This window comes from Ambystoma mexicanum, chromosome 4q (assembly GCF_040938575.1).
Source record: "Ambystoma mexicanum isolate Mex_15411 chromosome 4q, UKY_AmexF1_1, whole genome shotgun sequence".
NCBI lineage: Eukaryota > Metazoa > Chordata > Amphibia > Caudata > Ambystomatidae > Ambystoma > Ambystoma mexicanum.
The window spans coordinates 138868471-138890446 of NC_090928.1; the positions used below are offsets into that span (position 1 = coordinate 138868471).

Genomic DNA, 21976 nt, shown 5'->3' on the forward strand with positions numbered 1-21976 from the left:
CTCCTCGATTTACTGCAAAAACGTAATTCGTTGTCTTATATCCGAGTGCTTGCTTCGCATGGTCCATTGCGTTCCTAGGAATGCGCGTTCACGACCGCTTGTGGCGCTCTGCGGCCATTTTAACGGCAGGCGCGCGCTGTACGAGCACCTGTAACATGACTCTTGGGGTATAGAGACTTACCAAATCGTCTTTATCGCGACCACATTCTCTTGCATGGGACTCGAGGGGCCGGGTATTACACGCGTGTTTGATACTTTTAAAGTCGATGAACTAGGTCCCTGACTTTAGATATACCGTAAAACATGTTCAGCCCAGTAAGGTCTGCCCGGAAGGTTTGACTGGGTGCAAATACGCTATAAAGACCCCTGCAGTTTTCGAGAGTCTTTCTAATAATAAAGCACCGGCGCTGTTAAAAGATGGCACCAGTAGCCCATCTGAACTGGCATAGCTTTATAACCCAGCCCATCAATCATGTTTTATTAGCTTCAAGGGAGCCAAGCTGCTATCTGTCAGTGAGACGTTGTAGTGGTGACACAACGTGGTGCCCCAAATGTGTCGCGGCCTGCAGGTGTAACTTTCACTCCGGCTATTTTGGGGCGGCAGCCGTGCGCGCGGGGAGCGAGCGCCCTCTTCCGTTCAAAAGAGCTTCTGCGAAATCTTCGGCTGGGGCTGTGTTGACACATGTTGCACGTTTTTCCTTTTGTTTTTCATAAAGAGAGGGGGGGGGTTCACGGGTGAACACAATTCATTACTGCCGTTGTGGGGTACCACGGGGACGGTTTGTTGATCGAGTATGCCTCCACGCTTGTTGCGCGGTAAGCAAGGCCTTGTGGTTCCGGCTGATTGGCTGGCCAAGTGAGACCTTAAAATGACATCAAATCAATGACGCCAGAAGGCTCCGGGCCGTGTGTTACGCAGGACACTTCCGAAGAAGCTCATCTGGGGAAACTCCTGTGACGTGATGTACTAATTCGCCCCTTCCAGACTCGCAAAGTACGCGCCACCCTTCCAGTCTCTGCTTATTAGGCAGGGGGAGGGGTGTGTGTGTGTGTGATTTATGTAGTCCCATCCTCGCACGGCTGACAGATAATGACCCTCTCTTGCCGGTGGTGTGGCGGTGGGTGCGTGGTGGACTGACATGTCATGCGTAGTCGCGGTCCGTCGGTCAGGAGGCTTCCCCTAGAAGCACGTGGCTGCTGCTGCAAGAAGTTTACACAAAGCCGGGGCCAGATGCGTCACGGCGACAGCAGGCGAGCAGGGACCGGCAAGGTGGCTCCGGCACAAGGGACCGGGATGAAGGCAGCGCATTAGATCCCCAGAAAAACAGACTGTAGATGGGGGTGACCTCTGAGTGCAAGGCACCTTACCACCTATAAGCGGAAGGGGCTGGGGAGCCGGTGGCCGCCGCGAGCCTTGTTTATCACCCCGGCAGGGCACTCTCCGAGGTAACTCGGCCTGGAGCAAGGCGGCGCGCGGCCACTTCCAGAGAGGGGTGGGGGGGTATGCCGGCTCCCGGCACGTGAGCTCGCGGAGGGACGCTCAACTTCACTGGGAGGACGCGCGACCTTTTCAGCGTTCACTCTTGGAAATCACAACCAGCGCAGTTTTGGGAATTTAGCTGCAAACGAGGTGAGATGATTTATTGTACCATTAAGAGTGATGGATGTGGGTTCAATTAAGCTCGGCATGAGGAATGGCTCGCCCCGTGCATTTGTTTAGAGTTACGAATGTGTCAGCGGCGTCCTGAGCTGGCGAGGAAGCCAGGCTTTCTGTCTGGGAGTGGATTTTATTACGAAATATGTGCAGTGCGTAGGTTGCTTATCTGCATTCAAAATGCATATAGCCCAGCAAACGCTTGGCATGTACCGTGTGTTTTGTTGTTTTAAGACCACTTGTTTTTAAAATAAATATGTTTAAAATACGAAGGGTCGAAAAATGCATTTACGTTACTCTTTTTGTTTAGAGCACTTTAACTCTCGTGTTTGCCATGATATATTCTATTTAAACTTAGGCACTAAGCAAAAGGGCTAGATGCCATTAGACAAGTGACAGGTGTTTTTTTTATTCAAGTAAATTATTGAATTTCAAGCTGACGTAATCGGGCATTTATTTCAAAGTAATGACTTGCACACTTATTGGGCCTCAATGAAACTACTGTAAATTATATCCGTGTGTATTTATAATTACTGTTTTGTGACGTATTTTGAAAAGGTAATGCCAAGTTATAGAGGGAGGGGTGATGTAGACACATTTTTAAAAATCAGTTGAAAAGGCGTCTGTAAAGTTATCGGAGGTAAATGGACAACAAACAACCTGTGCTTTTTCTCCCTGCACATTTCGTTTTTATCGCCGTTGTTGAAATCTCTTGGTTATCAAATGAAGGCCCTTTATTCACAGACCATTTTTCAGTGGCGTTTTGTCATACAACGTTTGTGTGAATTAGTCCCTAATCCTCTAACTACATTATCAAACGTGTAATAACGCAAGAATACGGTAAGTTGAGTATGAATCTCCCACGATTCCTTATCGGTACAATTTTGTGGAAAATATGTGTATACGCATTTCGCTTTCGGCAGCCCCGCTCCGCAAGTGCAAGGTGCGAGCTACAACCTGACCTTTGGAAAATGTCTCCTGCGGTCACTCATACGCAATCATAGCCTGTCCCGACTCCCGTGTGGCGTTGATTATTAGCCCCGCGATTCCGCGTGGAACGACCTACTGGGCCCAGTTGCAGGCGTGGGGGTATTGGATGTGTGGCTTCTCCGTTGACTGAGCCATTTGACTCTTTGGCGCTGGCTATTCGGTGTCCAGTGGTGTCTATTGTGTGCAGTTGTTGGGCGAGCAGCATTGGCCTGGTTTTCATCTGGCCACACGCGCAGCCAAATTGAATTCATGGAGAACCCTTCATGACGGTCCCAACTGTCAACATGAGAAGAGGCGCGCGCTCACCTGTAACTGTCACTTCCGCCCCAGGGTAGCGGGGACATTGGGCTTTCCTGGGGGGGGGGGCGCGGGGTCTGTGGAAAGGTACCCTCCACTGCCGCCCTCCCTCCGCGTGTTCTTTAATTTAGTGCCCATGGTCTGGTGACCGGCGAGCCGCGGGCTCGGGTTACGCGCCGCTTTTCTCGGGTTGCCAGCTGTGTTCTGAGAGGCACTTGAGATGAAGGAGGCCGGCGTCGCCGGCCGCTCTTTCCTTTATTTTCTTCTCATCTGGACTCGCACGTTTCCGTGCAACTCGGCCTGCCGCTGTCGGCGTAGCCCCCTTTTTTTTCTACTACGCTGCAATGAAACCAAATGGTCAGGCTTTCAGCTTAATGCAATATCTGTCTGCGAGGACACCACACGCGCACACTTGTGCAGTGCTGTACGCTACAAGCAGAGGGGGGTCGGGGGGCATCGACACAACGCACGCCCCTCCCGTGGTGAAGCGGGCAGTGGGCACCAGTGTCCTCGACCGCCTCTGCATATAGTGGCCGTGGTGCTCTGTCTGTCTGTCTGTCACCACCCTCCGGGCTGATGTATAATGACGATTCCTCGGCATTTTGATGTACTTAACAACACAGAACCTACCGCGTAGTAGCTGATTACAAGGACCCACACTTGGAGCCTGTGCTGTGGACAAACCGCGGTTTACTTTTCGGGCAAACCTGTTAAAATGAGACATCTATCATGGAGGGATACGATTTTGTTCAACTTAAAGTACACAGCATTGTACCTTTTGTGTAATAATTCAAAGACCGCACCGTTGACCTCTTAGCGAATTATAGGTTTGTGAGGATATTTTCTTTTTAAGGGTTCCACTGTGTTGATATAACTTCTCATGTCGGTCCTAAACTGATGAAGCAAGTTCACAACATCGCGTTCCTTTGGCTAGTTGTCACCGTGCTAATTAATGTCTGTACATTTTTTTTTCTAAAATGAAGAGTGATAGCACATTAATGGACCGACTTGTGAACATTCAATTGTAATACCCAGTAACCCGTGGAAAAAATACTAGTCGTAGAACCCGTTTTGCTTTATAGTGTACCCTGGAATGGACTGGAACAACGTTTTTTAAATGATACTGGCATCATAAAAGTTCCTTCCTTCCTCTGCTTCCTTCCGCTCCTTCCTTCCTTCCTTCCTTCCTTCCTTCCTTCCTTCCTTCCTTCCTTCCTTCCTTCCTTCCTTCCTTCCTTCCTTCCTTCCTTCCTTCCTTCCTTCCTTCCTTCCTTCCTTCCTTCCTTCCTTCCTTCCTTCCTTCCTTCCTTCCTTCTGCTCCTTCCTTCTGCTCCTTCCCCCGCTCCTTCCTTCTCCTGCTCCTTCCTTTGCTCCTTCCTTCCCCTGCTCATTCCTTCCCCTTCTCCTTCCTTCCCCGCTCCTTCCTTCCCCGCTCCTTCCTTTGCTCCTTCCTTTGCTCCTTCCTTCCTCTGCTCCTTCCTTCCCCTGCTCCTTCCTTCCCCTGCTCCTTCCTTCCTCTGCTCCTTCCTTCCTCTGCTCCTTCCTCCGCTCCTTCCTTCCTTTGCTCCTTCCTTGCTCCGCTCCTTCCTTCCTTTGCTCCTTCCTTTGCTCCTTCCTTTGCTCCTTCCTTTGCTCCTTCCTTCCTTCCTTCCTCCGCTCCTTCCTTTGCTCCTTTCTTCCTCTGCTCCTTCCTTTTCTCCTTCCTTCCTCTGCTCCTTCCTTTTCTCCTTCCTTCCTCCGCTCCTTCCTTTCGCTTCTTCCTTTCACTTCTTCCTTCCTTTTTGCTCCTTCTTTCCTTACTTCTGCTGCTTCCCTTCCCCCAGGAATAGTAGGGACAGTATGGCCGACGTTGGGTCTTCAGATCATCGCCGTTGCACAACATGACATGCATATGCACACTTCTACACAGTTCTGCTGATATCCTTTTATTGTGCTGGTCATCAACTAGTTGCAGTTTTAGGGTATTTTTTTTGTCTTGAATAGCTTTGTAACTGTAAGGCCTAGATGAAGGATTTAATTGGCCGCAGGCTCTGTGTTTTGACTGCTCTTCCTTTCATCCCCCCGCCCCCTCTCATCTTGTACTGTCAGATTGTCGTGTTGTGCTTCAGTCTCCAGTTCCTTGTAGCAGAAGGTATTTGGGTCCATCAGCCCATACATCCTCCTGCATGTTGCTCAAGGCCTCGAATCCTATCATTTGAACCAAATAAATACAGAGGGAGTTTTTAAGGCGCTCTTGTTTTTTTCTGGCTCCGATACAGGCTGCCTGATCATGTGTCTCTCTGCAGCTTTAACATTGGGTGTTCCGTGTGCAGAGTGCTGCAGTAGTCCTAGTTGTGGTGAAAGAGCCTGCAAGATGGTGTGCTCTAGGCAGTAGTTTGCCCGCAGCAATATGATATGATCTGGCATTTAAAACGCGCCTATACACAAGTGTTTCAAGGCGCAACGAGGCAAGGGAGGGGGAACAGAGGGAAGGCCCCAAAGGGTGGACCCTAATTGCAATTTTGAGTGGGGGAGGTTTTTTGCGTATGCATTGCGTTTATCTGGTTAATAATAAGGCTATGTTGACTCAAATGACACCCACGCCTTTTTGCTCGAGAGTTGGTTGATCACCCACCAATTGGTGCCATATGCAAGTGAGGGCTTTCCAGGGGGCTTCCCTTTCCCTACTACACCTCAATTTGCCTCATTTAGGCAGATGAAGGCCTCGGTCATTAGGAACATTGAAAAGGATTGCATAATCCCTGGAAGCTGAGATCTCTCAAATGTTCCCAGACCTGTTCTTCAGCCAGCGGAGGGTTTGTGTCTCCTCCACTTATCCTTGGGAATTAAATTGGTGGTGCTCGATGAAAGAGGTTAACAGAAGAGCTCTCTCCAAATCTGACGTGCTTGACTGAACTCTATCGGGACCTCTTAGGACGACTTTAAAATTAAAGGATTTGTTCTATTGCCGCACGGGCTGTCAACAAATTATTCTGTTCTTTTGGAATGAAATGCAGTAGGTAATGCGGACTAATATGGGATTCATCAACTGTAACCCTTTTTTCTATGGAGTCCACTGAGAAATGGGGAATGTTTCCAGTTCTGACATTAACACTGTCAAGTTATCTCGGATTGGCAGCTGTCTAGTTGTATTTGTAATGCACAGTCCTAAAAGATTGTAGCATGTAATAGTGCGGGGAGACGTGGGAGCAACAGTGCTCAAACCTGGGCACTTGAAATGTTTACATTTATGAATGTGATTTTCCCCCATCACTTTCTTTGCCTCTTGTAGCATACATTTACCATTTCACCCGGGTTGCTAGGGGGAGTTGGACGTTCTGTGCCCTTCCATCAACCTCTGGAGCAACCTTAGTTTTTGTTCCTGGTACAAAGTGCAACATCAAAACTAAAATAAAAGTTGTTACTGGTCTAATGGTGGTTAGAAAAATCCAATGTGCAGACTCAACATGAACATTTAAGAAAATAATACTTGGGAACCTGTCATCAAAACTCCAGTTATTTTGCTTTGACTTTGCAGAACAGATCTTCAAGCACTAAAGGCCTGATTCACACAAATGTTTTCAATGGGACTTTTCCCATGTTGAAAAACATTTTTGTAAACCAGGCCCTAGTCCATAGTCCAAATTGTTATTGACCTTCTCTGCGGCCTCCAAATACTCTATTTTCCATAATAATGGCTCCAGTTAGGAAGTCGTTTTGGCTACTAATGTCGCAGGTCCCTGCGAACAAGCAATGTTGTGGATATTTCATGGGCTACTGTGACGAGTTCAGATTTTTAAGTCAAGTATGTTACATTTTTTTTTTTTTTTAATTAAGGTGGGAAATAAAGTTTTGGGGAGTAAATAGTAATTTCTTTTCCCACTTGGAATACTTTTTAGGTGAGTACAAATATAATTTAACTCTTAAAAAGATCTGTTTTTGTACTCTATTTTTCATGCACGTAGTTGTCATGCACATAAAATGATGCCGGTTTACTTTAAAGTTTTGCTTTCCATCGTGCAGTAATTCATGCACTGCTCCTTCCTGAGCATCGCTGCTTTTCTGGTACCCCTCTCCTGCACGTGTGCATGGAGCTTTGTGGGAGGGGGGAGGCTTTCCTGAGTCCATTGTTTACTGATTTCGTTCCTAGTACTTTTACTCCCTATTTTTTCTTCGGGATGATTTACCCGTTTGTAGACTTTGCACATGGCTGGTGCTCCGTGTATCTGTAGTGCTAGGTTTGCACCACAAAGTGCAGTAATAAACTATTTACTGTAGCTGTGTTTCTAATTCGAATATGAAAGTATGGCCGTTCAGGAAAACATGCTATGTGATGGCAATGTTTGGCTCTGCGTGCGCACTTAATTTCGGATTGGAGCAGTATCATGGCACCGTTTCCTGGCACCTACGTTGTGGGGTAGACTCATTGCAAATGTGCAGGCCGTTTTCTCATTGCAAATAATTACATGGCGCTTTTTGATAAATATGTGATCACTTGATTGATGTAATTGTCACATTGGCAACACTTTCACGTGCACTTGTAAGCAGCTGGATACTGAAGTTTTTTTAGGTGTATTTTGGACTATTTCAGAGACACTTTTTTTCAAATGTCCTTTAATCACCCTCTAGCTATTAAGCTGGTGCGTCACAAAAAAAGTCTTGACTATTTGTGTGCTCGTTGTTCTAGTTTCCTGACTTCGAGACATTTTGGTGGCATGTGGCTTATTTGTTTGTTTACAGTTTTGTCTGGGGGCAGCCTCTAAGCCCGAGGACTGCAATCTTTGGCTCTCCAGATGTTTTGGACTACAACTCCCATCGGCTCGAGTCAGCACCGTTAAAGAGGAGGGCTCATGGGAGTTGGTGTCCAAAACATCCGGAGAGCCGCAGGTTGTAGACCCCTGCATAGTATAAGAAGACACCAAAACAATAGTCATCGACTCCCTGCACTGAATACCTAGGTTAATTTCATGACCGTGTGAACAATGTCATTTAACTTCCAGGAGGAAACTGCAGTCTTGTAAGGCAGCATTTTGCTACGGTTTCATGGTTCGTGTGGATTTCATAGCCATTTGCAGAACATGTCATGCCTTCCACTTTTTTTTAGGGACACTATCGTGGGGCATTATGGTAGCATGTCCAAAATTGTCATTTGCATAGTTGCTTCAGGGAAACTGTAAAAGGCCTGCTTGGGACTTTGGCCCTTGCCTATGACCGTGAAGTAGTAAAGGGGATAATGTTATAGCCCACCCCAAAATCAACAGTTTATACCAAATTGTTTTTCATTAATTGTAATAGGTGGATTTTAGTTGGCTATTAAATATTTTTAGGGTTTGTAGTCTTTTCTTCGGTTTGCTCGTTTTCATAATAATTTTACAAATGGGACTCTACTTTAAGAATGAAATCATACTGCAGTTTTACAGTTCACAAAAAATGAAATGTAACCGTGCAATGTTTTGACTATATATATAATACTTTATTGTGGTATAATCCAAGAAATGGATTTTACACAGCACATTTTAAACACATTCATTGATACATCACTTATCCATATATAAAAATTTATACTAATATAAGTTATATAAGGAAATAAGTATAATAAAAATATATGCAATATAAAATGTATCAAATATATATCAAATACAAAAGTTAAAATATAAAAGCACAGGACAGCGTAATGTCACAACAGTATACTACAATACCATTAGAATCACATTTATAATCATAATTACAGTACGAAAGGTGCGTTCTAATTCTACTGATGTTATTGTTATTATTATTTATTGTTAATTGATGTCCTTGTTGCTGCTATTCCTGTGTTGGTGATAGTAAGGGCATAATTTGTGTCCATACTCTAAAAAGGGACAACTGCAAACTAAGAGATTCAGTATTTAAACACATGTACCAAAAGTCATCCTCAATAATTGCCTCATAATTATGGACCCATTTATCATATGCATTCATATATATAGGGCCCAAATTAGGGCACAGGGTTAACACATGTCTAGTGGTTTCCAATTTTCCTGCCCCCTGACAGATACGGCATATCCTGGCCTCCCCAGGTATTTTCAGTCGTGGTCCTATGATAGTCAATACAGGCAACTGATTGATTCTTAATCTTAACAAGAAATTTCTCACCTCAGGGGCCGGGCATAGTAACAGATATGGCTGCACTTTTAAATATCTATAAGAGACATATCTAACCGCATCATATCCCTTCAATTTGGACAAGTGGTCTAGGTTTGCACACCAGTCCCATTTGTTCAGCTTGTCCTCAAATGCCTTTTTTTGATGGATGTATGGTAATTTGCTCAAGTTTGCATAGTACCAATCAATTTCCCTAAATAATGTTTCATTCAGGTCTTTGTAATTAGTACCACGTAGGTGCCTTTCTGTGTCGTAATTTTTTCCTGCCAGGCCCAGCAGTTTACAATGGGGCTCTGCACGCGATTTTAGGTAGAAAGCACCTCGGGCCCGAAGTGCTCTACCTCTCAGGGAGATGAGGCCCAGTTCTAGGCGGAGATATTGTATCGAGCAAGAAGGACCCAGTCCCAGCACCATACGCCAGAAGTGGCCTTCCAAGGTGTTAAGCCAGGTTAGGTCTTGCATGGCCAATGCCTCCAAACCATAGAGAACTGCCGGCACAAAACATTGAAGGTAGAGTTTCAATATACCAGCCATACTGAAGCCAGCCGTACCCTTTGCGAATTTACACACCTGGAGTGTAAGTAATTTCGCTCTCCGTGTCTTGTGTCTTATTATGGCATCATAGTTTGTGGGTGCTTTAAAGTCCAAGCCCAGGTAGGGATATTGTTCTACAACCTCAATTTTACCCACCTTGGTATCTATACCCGTGCGATGAGGTCCCTTTCGTGCTATTGTCATTATTTTTGTCTTTTCCACATTAATTACAAGTCCTATCTGGGTGGCATACTCCCCTAACTCATTCATCATATTCTGTATACCGGACATCGTGCGATCTAAAAGAATCAAATCGTCCGCATATAGCATTCCTATTACAGGAGTGTTACCTAGTTTCGGGGGGCAATTTGATTTTGTAGCCATATGATCTAGCAGGTCAGCTATATATATATTATATAGCATGGGTGCGGTTATACAACCTTGCTTGACTCCCATGTTGATATTGATATTATCCGTAATATCACCTTGATCGTTAAGGCGCACCCTGGTAGATGTATTGCTATATAAGGCAATTAATATATTTAGAATCCACATCGGACATTCCAGCGCCTTTAATTTAGACCATAATATGTTCCGTATCACCAAATCGAAGGCGCTACTAAAGTCTACAAAAGCGATGTATAGCGTGGAGTCTTTGCTGCTCGTGGTGTTGTTGATTAATTGGTCCAGTATCCTGATGTTATGTGTAGTGCTAGATCCCGGCCTAAAGCCCGTTTGTGCATAATTTAAAATGCAGTTTTCAGTAACCCACCTTTCTATTTCGTTAAGAACCAGAGTATTAAAGATTTTACTGGTGACGTCCAGCATAGAGAGTTGCCGGTAGTTAATAGGTTTAGTCCGCTCCCCCTTTTTATATATCGGGATTAATATAGATTTTTTCCAGGAAGTCGGTATCTGACAATTTCTACAGATTCTTGAGTACAAGGTGAGTAAAAGTTGTGCCCAATTATGTGGGTCTTTCTTCAAGACTGCGTTAGCTAAGCCATTTGGGCCGGGGGCATTTGATGTTTTTAGATTCAGAATACATTGTTTTATAATCTTATAGCTAAGGGGGAGGGGCCATCTTTTTACACAACCCAAGCTATTCGTGATGTTCATGGTCTCTTTATAAAATTTGTTAGAGATGTATTCAACCCACGTATCCCTTGCAATGGGATTGAGAACTCTCATTTTCTGTTCACCCCCCGCCTGGGCCAGTATCTGCCAAACACTACGGCTATTCCGGCTACATAAAGCTACTACAAAATTCTGCCATTGTTTTCTTTTTTGAGTTTGCCGGTACATTCTAAGCCATCTCTGGTATTTTCTTTTTATTGCAGCCATCTCAGCCTTGTACTCCTCTTCATTACTTTGGATAGTTTTATGCGTTCTGATGCTTCTAATGGCTCGGCGCATAATACGTTTTTGGTCTCTTATGTTAATATCAAAGTTTGGTTTTCCCCTTCTATTCCAGCTCAATCCTGGGCCCTGAGTACCCCTAAACAGTGTGTGAGTCAGATGTGTAATCCAACATTCAATGTCTTCCGGGCTCTTTCCCCTCAGTAGCTGTTTAATGTTAATGCCGTTTGGGAAGGTAATACATGTCATCTTTTCGATATTTCGTTGGGACCATCTGATCTTATTTCCCGCCTCGTTAGGTCTAATTTCACTCCATATGCCATCCTCTGCCAAATCTCCACCACCCTCCATACTTAAAGTTAACATGCCATGATCGCTAAAGTTATTCAGGGTAACCTTTAACTGCAGAGCGTGATTCAGCAGGCCCTCAGAGGTGGCTATATAATCCAGAACAGAATGCTTTTTTCCTACCAACCAAGTATCTTTGCCCGGTATATCCCCCCTTGTCCGTCCATTTAGTATGGTAAGATTCCATTCCTTAAGAATTTCTAGCCATAGTTTGCCTTTATTATTACTCTGCGGTGTAGGTATCTCGCAGATATTCTGTACAAAGGGGTAGTTCCCACACCCTTCTGTATCACGGCATCTCGCATTTATATCACCTCCCAGAAGGATAGCAGCTCCTTCTTCCCCCAAACTCCAGGTGGTTAACAGTGAATCCAACTTATCTCCCAATGCTTCAGTGATCGCGTCCCCAGGTGGATCATAGATGTTTATTATGAGGACTTTCTTTCTTCCAGCCCAACCACCTGGTGGACTTATTTGAATTGCTAGGATATTACCTCCAGGGCCATCCTGATGGATCAATTTAGGGTTGTATGCTGTTTTAGCACTAGTTAATAATCCCCCTTTCGGTCTTCCCCGTTCTCCCCTGATGGCCATATTTTGATAAGTTACATATCCATCAAATTCCAGATCAAAGGTTACCCACGTTTCTTGGAGTAAGAATAAGTCATTGGCCAAAAGTAGTTCCCGGGCAGGGCCCTCACTCGTCCAGTGACTAAATCCCCTTGTATTCCAGCTAGATATTATTGAAATTCACCCACTTTTTTTCTGCGCAAACCTTTCTTGGAGCCATTCCCAACCTTGCTCATCACTAAGCCTTTGGGTGGCTTTTGTTATATTTGATGTTAAAGGGCTAGTAGAACATGCACAATTGCATTTTTGGCAGTTTTCATCAATCATCTCTTCAATAATAGGTACGTCCAACTCGTATCCTAGATATTTAATAGATGAATGATTAGCCCTTATTATAGCAGCAGTTTCCGGGAGGTAGCAGTGGATGGTTGTATGTTTCCCTTCTTTACTGTGTGAGGGTTCAACAAAATCTACGTCATCAGAATATAAGATTCTTAGTGACGGTATTTTGGCAAATAAGGCAAAGAGTGTAGATCGATTCAGCTGTATGCCAGTTTTGCCATTCTCAACCGGGGATATAATCACGTTTTTAATGTCCACCTTAGGTGGGTCATCACTCCCACATTCCTCCATGATTTCTCCTTCTTGTAGTGGGCCCGGTATGGGTTCCAGCTCGGGTACTGGTTCTGGCCTCCTGAGGGATAAGTCCGGGTCAGTTGAAGTAGAGGAGACCGACTGAGCTGCCAAGTTCTGATTTGCGTGCGCCGATTGTTCTTCCATAAGCCAGCTCGTCAAAGTGCCCACTGTTTGGGCAGATCTTCTTTTCTTACGTGCCGCACGTTTGCGCTGCTTCTTGGAGATATTTTTTTTGGAGATATTTTTGCCCGGAGGGGGGCAAGGAGTGGAGTTCCGGGGAGGGGGGGGTTAGTTATTTTCTCTGCCCTTTTATTCGCTGTTCTTTTTAGTTTCCTGCTTAATAGACCCACTATTTCGGGTTCCTCTTCCTGTTCTCCCGCTGATCTCTTCTCATCTCGGTCATTTGGCATCTTTTCCGCCATCTGGGCTGCGTTTACTCTATCCAAATCTTCATGTGAATCCTCTAATGTCGGTGTGCCTCTCCGGTCTGTACAGGGGGAACTAGGTATTTTGTTAGTTGTTTTTAGGAGTTTGTGTAGGGCTAAAATCACCCTCCCCTGAGCTTTCAGATCCTCATGCATCGTTCCACAGAGTTTTAATAGGATTTTAATGGCAAAATTCAGTGTCACGTTTCCAGTTTGAGAAGTTTCATGTACACTGAAATCTGGATGCATGGGGTCTTCTGTTGGATTTGCTGAGTCAAAAACCATATTGGGACTCGCTGATAGCCTTGGTGCCTTTGGTACAGGAGTAGTTGTGGCGGCAGGTATGGAGACATAAGGGGTAGTTTCAGTTTGTGATGCAGAGGATATCAAAATGGGAGATCCATTTCCCCTTAGTACATGACTAGCCACCAAATTCTCATGTACGAGCACCCGTTCTGTATTTTCAGCCGGTTTTTCCACAAATGAGTTACCAAATTGTGGGAGCTCCAACTGTTCTACTCCTAGTTGGGTCCCTTCTTGAGTTCCCACTCGTTCTTGTAGTGCATAGCACAATTGCAAAAGGGAGTCATTATCCAAGTCCAGAGGGAGATAGCTTCCTTCTCCCTCCAATTGTGAGACATTGTTTTTATTCCGTGCAACATCAGCCTCTCCTTCGCTCGTTTTACTTGGGAAGTAGGCATCTAGCGGTCCCTTTTGTGGGGCCTCAGGCTTATCTCCAAGTTCCTTTGGTCCCCCGCGTTCCAGAGACTTTTTATTACATGTGTCCACGGTCTCTTTGTTTGAACGTAAGCCATAAGGTTTCTTCGCCCTGGCCGCCGCAGATTTATTACGATTTGCCGCCTTTCCCGGCATTTTGGGCGATTTATACCAGAGCTTATGATTCCCTTAGTTATGTACTAGTAATCTAGTTTTGCACTCGGCTCACAATAGAGTCAATTGTCTGTGGTTCCGGGATAGATTAAGGGCAGACTGAGGGCTATGGTAGAATATCTATCACACTCCCAGGGTCTGTGCAATAGTGTATAGCGGAATCGAGGGCTGTGACAATAATAACTCTCTCACTCCCAAGCTTCCCTTCCCTTAATCAGGCAAGTACGCTAGTTATTTAATATTTGCCATAGGTAGTCCAGCAGAAGCAAGCATTTTTAATGGCCAGGTTCCATGTGTTTCAAAGAAGATTTTCACAGTACCTTTAGTCGTTGATTTTCCTGGTTTCCTGATTTCTGCTCCTTCCTCGCTCCCCGAGAAACACGAGAAACACACTGCGCACACCGCGCGCTCCGCGTACAAATGCCTATTTGAAAGGCCAGTCCGCCCACTCCAGTGAGGAAACCAAAGGCACTGTAGACAGACTGCCGTTGAAAATGATCCTTGCAGGAAACACGAGAAACACACTGCGCACACCGCGCGCTCCGCGTACAAATGCCTATTTGAAAGGCCAGTCCGCCCACTCCAGTGAGGAAACCAAAGGCACTGTAGACAGACCGCCGTTGAAAATGATCCTTGCAGGAAACACGAGAAACACACTGCGCACACTGCGTTTTGACTATTAGCCCAAAAAGTAACCAACTTACCTGTCTGCGAATTGACCCCCTTAATCACTGTCGGTTCACATGGAATCACGGTGTCTACTCTTAGTAAGACCTTCTCTTAATTCGCTTTCAATCCAGCTATTTATTTCGATATCTTTTTCCAGGCTTCTATGTAGACTATACGTCTGAAAAACACATATAAATGAAAATACTATCAGAATACACAAGTCAAACCCCCAAACTTTATGCTTGCATGATTTCAAACCCAGGTGATATAATACATTGTTGAATGGGCACACATCTGGCAGTCAAGACCAAAAAGGTACACATCCGTAAAACCGATAGTGAGAAAGCCAGTGAGGTATTACCGTCTCAAATTACATGGAAGGGAGCAGACACAATAGGTCAATGTGAAAAGATCAGCCCCTCTCTACCCAACTCTTCACGCCTGCTATGCTGGCTTACACTATTCCCTGTGTGATATGCTGCGCTGTGCCATGTTTTTGCTACATAGTTCTGAGCTAGTCTGCTAAGCTCTGTCTGGCTTGGACATGCTTTCCTCTCTTAGGTTTGGTGTGCGCCACTTTGCTATAAGGTCAACAGATACAATCTTGAAGCTGGAGCGTTTGGCTTCTTATTTTTTGAAGTTGGGTCTAAAAGGTGGCTCCCATTTGCAAAGTAGGCCTTTTTCAGGAGTTTAAACCCGTTTTAATACTAAATCTGTTTGTAATCAATACTTCTTTGCACCAAGTAGTTCAAGGAAATGAAAACATGCGTTTTCAATTGGGATGTCTTCTTGATATCGAGCACTATCGTTCCTGGTGATGCCGCTCTGCTGGTACCATTGATCCAAACGTATCTGTGCTTGGAAGCATAGGGAGCAACCTCTGTGTCTGTTTCCTTTTTTGTTGTTGAGCGTATTGTTATTGAAATTGTGTTTTTGGGAGTGTTTGCCTATGTTCAGAGCGTATAAGTGGCTTGTATGCCACGTATCTGTATAGCTGCATTTTATACGGTACCATGTCATGTTAAGCTGCTGGGGCATGTTCAGCAAATTTTCTCTGTTAGGATCGATGTTTTTCACGTGACATTGTGCTTTTTACTGTGCCTCATCCTTTTGCTTGCATGTTCCTCCACCAATCCACCCCTTGGGCTTCCACTCCCTCCCTTGTTGCACCCATACTTAACCCTGTTTCTCCCTTGGGCTTTTCTTTTTGATTCCCCAAAATGCATTTTCCGTTGTTAAGGACGTTTTACAACTTTTTGCTTTCCATTTGTTTATCTATCCCAGCCCCACTCTATTTATTCTTTGGACATATTGCTGGTTTTGTTATATTGGCTGGCATTGTCATGTTATAGTGTTTCATTTTTTATGCTGGTTAACATTGATGTCTCTTTTCTTCATACAAGGCTCAACAGCACTTTCATGCAGCCAGAAAGTAACACATGACACTCCACAAAACACCCAAGCAAGTAATACGTAGCACCCAGTTCACGAAAAGGCCCATAGCTTTCAAAGGAGTAATTCAAATGTAAGTTGGTAAGCAGATTATACACCCAGTTTGGTTATAAGGTCTCCCCTTCACTCTCTCTTCACAGGACAAAGTAACTATAGCCCAGGTCTAGAAGGGTTGACGGGGGTTGGATTTTTCAAATTAATTTCCAGGAGCACTCAGCCCTGGTGCAAGAGGAATTGTGCCACCCACATCACTTTAGCCATGCCCATAAGAGTCGTGGTAGGCCTAAATAACTTCAAGTTCTCCCAGTACAGGGCCTTTCTCCCAGAGTGGAGACAGTTCAAAGTCCAGCCTCATTTAAGAGTGAATGCCCATATTTACTCCCGGCTCTACTGGCCCTAGAACCTAGACGTTCAACATATCCATGTGAATGATGATCGGCCCAGGCAGTGTGGAAAGCCTCTCAATGCCTTTCCACTGCTAAGCACAAAGCACACTTCCATTACTAGAACATTTCACACAAAAAGGATGACCAAGTGGAAGACATTTGTTCCATCTTGTCCGTGTCTGTCCTCTGTTGACAATTGCTGTAAGACTGTTCTCGAGTTGGCCACTAGGCGTGGCTGTCCCAGAATTACTCTACTGGTGTTTCTCTGGGAGAAAGTAAACCTGCTTCCTGACATTCAAAGGCAACCTGCTTAGATGGTCTACTTGAACACATCTCAAATCCATCAAACACCCGGGCACTACTTTTTTTAAATATTATGTTTTCTCTCTGAAAGAAATGGGATGTGAGGAGGGACACACAGCCTGTGGGTGTGGATTGGCTTTCTACCCATCAATTGATTTACCGCCCATTGGCATACTAGACCATATGTCCATTGGGACCCACTACTTGCCCCTCCCCACCAAAATATACCCCCCCGCCCCCTTGGATCATTTTGAGCTAGCTCTGTTCTTTTAAGAGAAGTTAAATGTTATTTCTATGCATTCTTCTATAATATAATGGCTTAGTTGCAGTCATATGCTATTTCCCGGGGTAATACAAATATGTTAAGCCACTTGATTTATAAGTAGTAAGTGTGTCCTTGCCTTTTTCCCTTGCACCAAATTATTGTTCAAAACAAGGTTTGGATACTGACAGTTTTGACTCTCGTATTGGCACGGGGTTTGAATTTTCCAGGCGCAGTCATAAGATACCCAGGAACTGGCACGATTTTCCAGGTGACAGCATCTTCCGACTGGGACTAATTCCAATGGGCACACATACTGACACACAGACCTAACAGTATGTTGCTACTGTTAAAAGATGCCAGGCCAAATGCTGGATAGCTACACTTTGTACTGCTCTCTGTTGCTCACAAGCTAGGCCTGCACTTTAACCAATAAAATAAAAATAAAATAATTATGACAGTGCCTTGAAAATGCCTATCCCAAGCCTTCTCAAAACCCAACTGTTGGCTTTGTCAATGCTTATTTCAAGGTGGGAATACAAAATGTTATTCCAATTCCCAAGGGGGAGAGGGGTTAGGTGTGTAAAAATACATTTAGCTATAAAAACAATATTTTTTTGTAAGTCATACTTTACAGCTAGTAAATGCAAATAAAATGGGCAATGTTTCCGTAAATTCCTCTTCAGGCATGACAGTAAGGATGAGGCAGGAAGACAGTGAGTTGGAAAATAAAACAGCCTTTTATTCAGGTGGGCAAGGAAAAGTTTTAAAATAAAATATAAAGAACTTCAATTCAGTCTTCTGCGCCTTCCTTTGTAGGGATGAACCTGTTGTCTCCTTAGGTTAATCCTCATAAGCCCAGAGCGTCTCGGTGTGGCCCTCTCTCCCTCAGCTCGGGTGTTATGAAAGAAATCAGATGAAACACACACAGTCTCTTCCTTAAATAGGGGACAGAGGGCTTTTGACCAATCAGAAGGGACTTGGTTGTTAAGTCTATAAATACCCCATAAGCCGCCCCGCCTTCCTCTCTGTACGAAGGTTGCCAAGATGTCTCATCCACCGTTCCAGTGGCTTTCCCCTTCCATGGGTTGCTGCCGAACCGACTAACAGCTGAGTTTAATATTTCTATGCAGGAGCGGGGAGCGGGTATTGTCAAGTCCGTGTCACGTTTCTTGCTCGGCGTCCTTTCCTGTTTGTTCATCATTGTTAATGAACGGACGCCAGAGACGCCTTTCACTTTCCCCGTGGTTCCGAGTTCCCATTTCTGAGCTTCCACCACCCTCCCCAACCCCCTCCCATCTGCGTTTGAGCTGAAACTTCGGTTTACTTGCCGGGGCCCCTCGGGTGAGCTCAGCTTTGTCTGCCGGCCAGAAACCTCCCTCCGCTTGCGTCTCCCACTTCGCTTCGTGGCCGGCCTTTGATTCCGACACGGCATGGGTCAAACTTAGAGGCCGTCCTGCCTCCACAGCCACATGTTTACACAGTGATATAAGGAGAGAAAAGTGTGTAGAACCTAGAGGCACACCTCTATACAATACAAGTAAAAGATAGTAATTATCAGGTAAGTTCAAAGTATGAAGTTTAGGAAGTAGATTTGTGGTGTGGGGGGGAAATGGACTCAACCTTGACATCTAGGTTGGATACATAGAGACAAAAAGTGGTTGTTCTCAAAAGATTTTAGGAACTCCCGTCCCTGCACACTATTAATTATCTGTAACAACAGACCAATAGTTCAATGGGGTTGTGTACTAATTCTGTGAAACATATATAAAGCATATGGTAAGAACCATTTCTTCAGACAAAAGGTTTTTTTACAAATACATTTTTTATCATTTTTATTGTACAAAATACATAATAGCGCCCAAAGCGTTTCGAGTGATCAACTCCTCTTCAGGGTCATTAGCACAATTTCTGAAGTTTCTATAAAACAAAGAGAGAGAATAACCATCACTTAACACGATAGTCCATATATATTTGTCCATATACACTTTCTGACTTAGTTAAATCTCCTACATATAATATTTAGTAGATCCAATCTTCAAAAAACCTACTAGGTTTCAAAACCTACATAGACCCTACATATTAGTAGTCCTTTGGGTTAACACTACTCATCAGCCAATATACATTTTAACCGAGGTATAGCATATTATTCCACTTTTTTGGTGTGTGAAACAGTCATTTGGACAGGACAAGTAGATCATAAAGAGTTATCCTACTCCGGAGGGGTGAATATTAAAGTGGTATCAGGTAAATTTACCAACTAAGGTATGTTGAAAAAATGAAGAGATAAAGTCGAGAAGCTGACACTCAATATCCCATATTTTGAGCTTCAGAGTTGTAGTCACAATTCTTCATAAAATCAAGAGCTTAACTAAAAATAGGAGAAATCTAAAGTGAATATAGGAGAGCCTATGAATACTGCATTCTACAACCTCAATTACAGAAAAAAGGGGCATGTGGACTTACTTCTGGTAGAACAATCTGGAGTGCTACACTTTCAGATGGGTATAATCGGTGCCTTTGTGAACAGATCACTTTCTGGACTGTAAATAGGTGTAATTCAGTAGTCAAAGGCCAGTAGGAAATGTGTCCAGCTGGCGAGCAATATAAAAGCGGTAATCAGGTCAGAGAAGTGCCCAAAAGAGCTATAGCTACGTGTGGAGATACAGGAGAGGCTGCAGAGAAACTTACTTGTAAACAGACTTGTAGCCGTATCGAGTCTTCATATTGGGTCCATCTGCCAAAACCAGGATGCGACTCCACTATGAAGACGGTCTTAAATATTGTGTTTTACTATGACCCGCACTCATGCATGCGCAGTGTTGCAGCCGGAAGGGCACACGTGCATATTCAAGTGCGATAAATCATGTACAACCTACCTCATAAGTGTAACATTTCAAACGCGCATGTGCATGTTCGAAGAAACCTCAAAGCGAAAATAATATGTCAGATTCTAAATTAGACCATGCCCATGCGCAATCTATGTTACATCAGTGATGTCACATGCGCGCATGCACATGTTGGGAAAAGCTTAATAAATGGGACTTGCTGGAAGTCCTATAATGTAAGGAGTGCCGTAATGTTCCTAATCATACGAGAGTGGTGAAATATTGTAGACGTAGGAGAAAAGGTGTGTATGATGTCAAATACCTGACTAGACCGAGTAAATGAGCAGTACCAAGAAGGAGTAAGGAAAAACAGAGGTTGTTAATAATTAAGGCAGATTAAGGGTAAAATAGGTGATAGAAATATAAACCTATGTTTTTAGTATGGTCAACATGAAATACATAAGTAGGCATATTTGTATAATAATCATATCCTGTTCCAATATGGATGCACACTCTAATTGTTAATTGAAAAACATAGTTTGGACTAACATATCATCTTTTTCAAAACAGATAAGTGGAGGAAGAAAACACCACAACAACCAAACTTCAGATTATTCACATATCAAACACAGAAAACTAAAAAGGTTAAAATGAATTCAAAGAAGGAACCTGGGTGAGGTTGAAAAGAAGAAGTAGATTATAGAAAAGGGTGCAAGTAGTAATCCTCATTCATCCCTAGGGGAGTGAGTGAGTCAAGACAGTGAATCCTGAAAAGTTCTCTTTTGTGACAATATTTTCTGCAGGTCACCTCCTCTCGGGAGTGGGTGTACAACCTCAAGTATTACTACTCTCATTTGTGCTACCGTGTGTTTGTGATCTCTAAAATGTCTGCAAACTGCGGATTTGATATCTTTGGTACGGATGTTTGATTTATGCTCCGTCCATCGTTCTCTCTTTTCTTGCTGTTTTCCCAATGTCATATTTCCCACAGGGGCAACGTAAAGCATAAATTACATTTTTGGAATCACAAGTAGCATATTGTCTTAAGGTTAGTTTTTTGCCGGTATTGGCATGTCTTATATGGTCCCCCTTTATCACATTTGAACAGTGTTGGCAGTTCAAACATGGGTAGGAGCCAATTTTTGGCTTGTTGAAGAAATTTGATTGGTAGTTTTGCGTTTTTCAGCATGAATCAATTTGTCACAGAAGTTTCTGCCCCTTTTGTAGGCGGGCATAGGTGGTTCTGGAAAGAGGTGATTGAGTTATGGATCAGACTTGATAATGTTCCAGTTATTGTGGATAATTCTTTTTATCTGTAAACTCTGGCTAGAGTATTTCAAAGTGTATCAGGTTGGTCTTCACTTCTTTAGTCCTTGTGTCCAATAAGTCTGCCCGACTTTGTGCTTCTGTTCTTAGTATGGCCTTGTGAATAAGTTGAACTGGAAAGTGTCTATCCTTGAATCAGGATTTCATAACTAAGTATTCCTCTTGAAGTTTGCTGCCTCCTTGATCCTTTAATTACAATTGTTGAGATATTCCCAGAAAATTAGGAGGTCAGATTCAGTGCCCTTCCAAATGCCAAACAAGTTGTCGATGTACATGTACCAACTTCTGATTTTGTCTTTCCATATAAGGTTCTCTAACACGTGGGTACATTCAAAAAAGTGCATGAAAATATTGGCGTAAAATGGACCCAGCAGGTCTCTCCCTCTCTCCCTGGTTAATAACTGACTAGAATGTGGAACCTTGGACGTAGGTTAACAGTCCAAGGTTCCATTACAACACTTCTTTCCCCTGATAATGAACAAAACAATCATGAATACAACAACAATATAAATGCATGGGTTAACCCCTAACCAACCACACCATCCACATACAAACACTATGAACACTGCGCACCCACACACATACACACACACACAACCTGAACCACGCATGGTTCTGTTCTTGGAACACTTCATCTCGTAATCCTTGAACCAAACAGGAGGCACCTTAATTCTTGTGGAACGACAACCAATCCCCTCCCCCTCTCTTCCATTACCATCACCGTCATTATTTAAGAGTGCTGAATCACAAAAGCATATTCTATCTCTAGTATTATCAGAACTACTAATCTAGCATTATTGCCGTAACAACCCCAAGTACACAGTAATATTCTCCCCTCCTTTATTGTAAAGGGCTTAAAAGGTGAAGCACTTGTACCACTTCCAACATCACCAATCCTTCCGTCACACAAAGCACCTTCTCAG

At 43.9% G+C, this 21976-nt stretch overlaps 1 protein-coding gene across 9 annotated transcripts in view; it reads left to right on the plus strand.

The window, feature by feature from the left end:
• EYA4 (EYA transcriptional coactivator and phosphatase 4) overlaps positions 1-21976 on the plus strand; it is an 818352-nt gene that overhangs the window by 437843 nt on the left and 358533 nt on the right. The window contains exon 1 of one of the 9 annotated variants that reach the window (XM_069607667.1): positions 1151-1630. The exons of 7 other annotated variants lie outside the window; for them this stretch is intronic. The gene's annotated coding sequence lies outside the window, so the exon portion shown is untranslated. Of the gene's footprint in view, positions 1-1150; positions 1631-21976 lie in introns of those variants that run through there. One more of the 9 variants, XM_069607663.1, reaches the window with a different exon arrangement.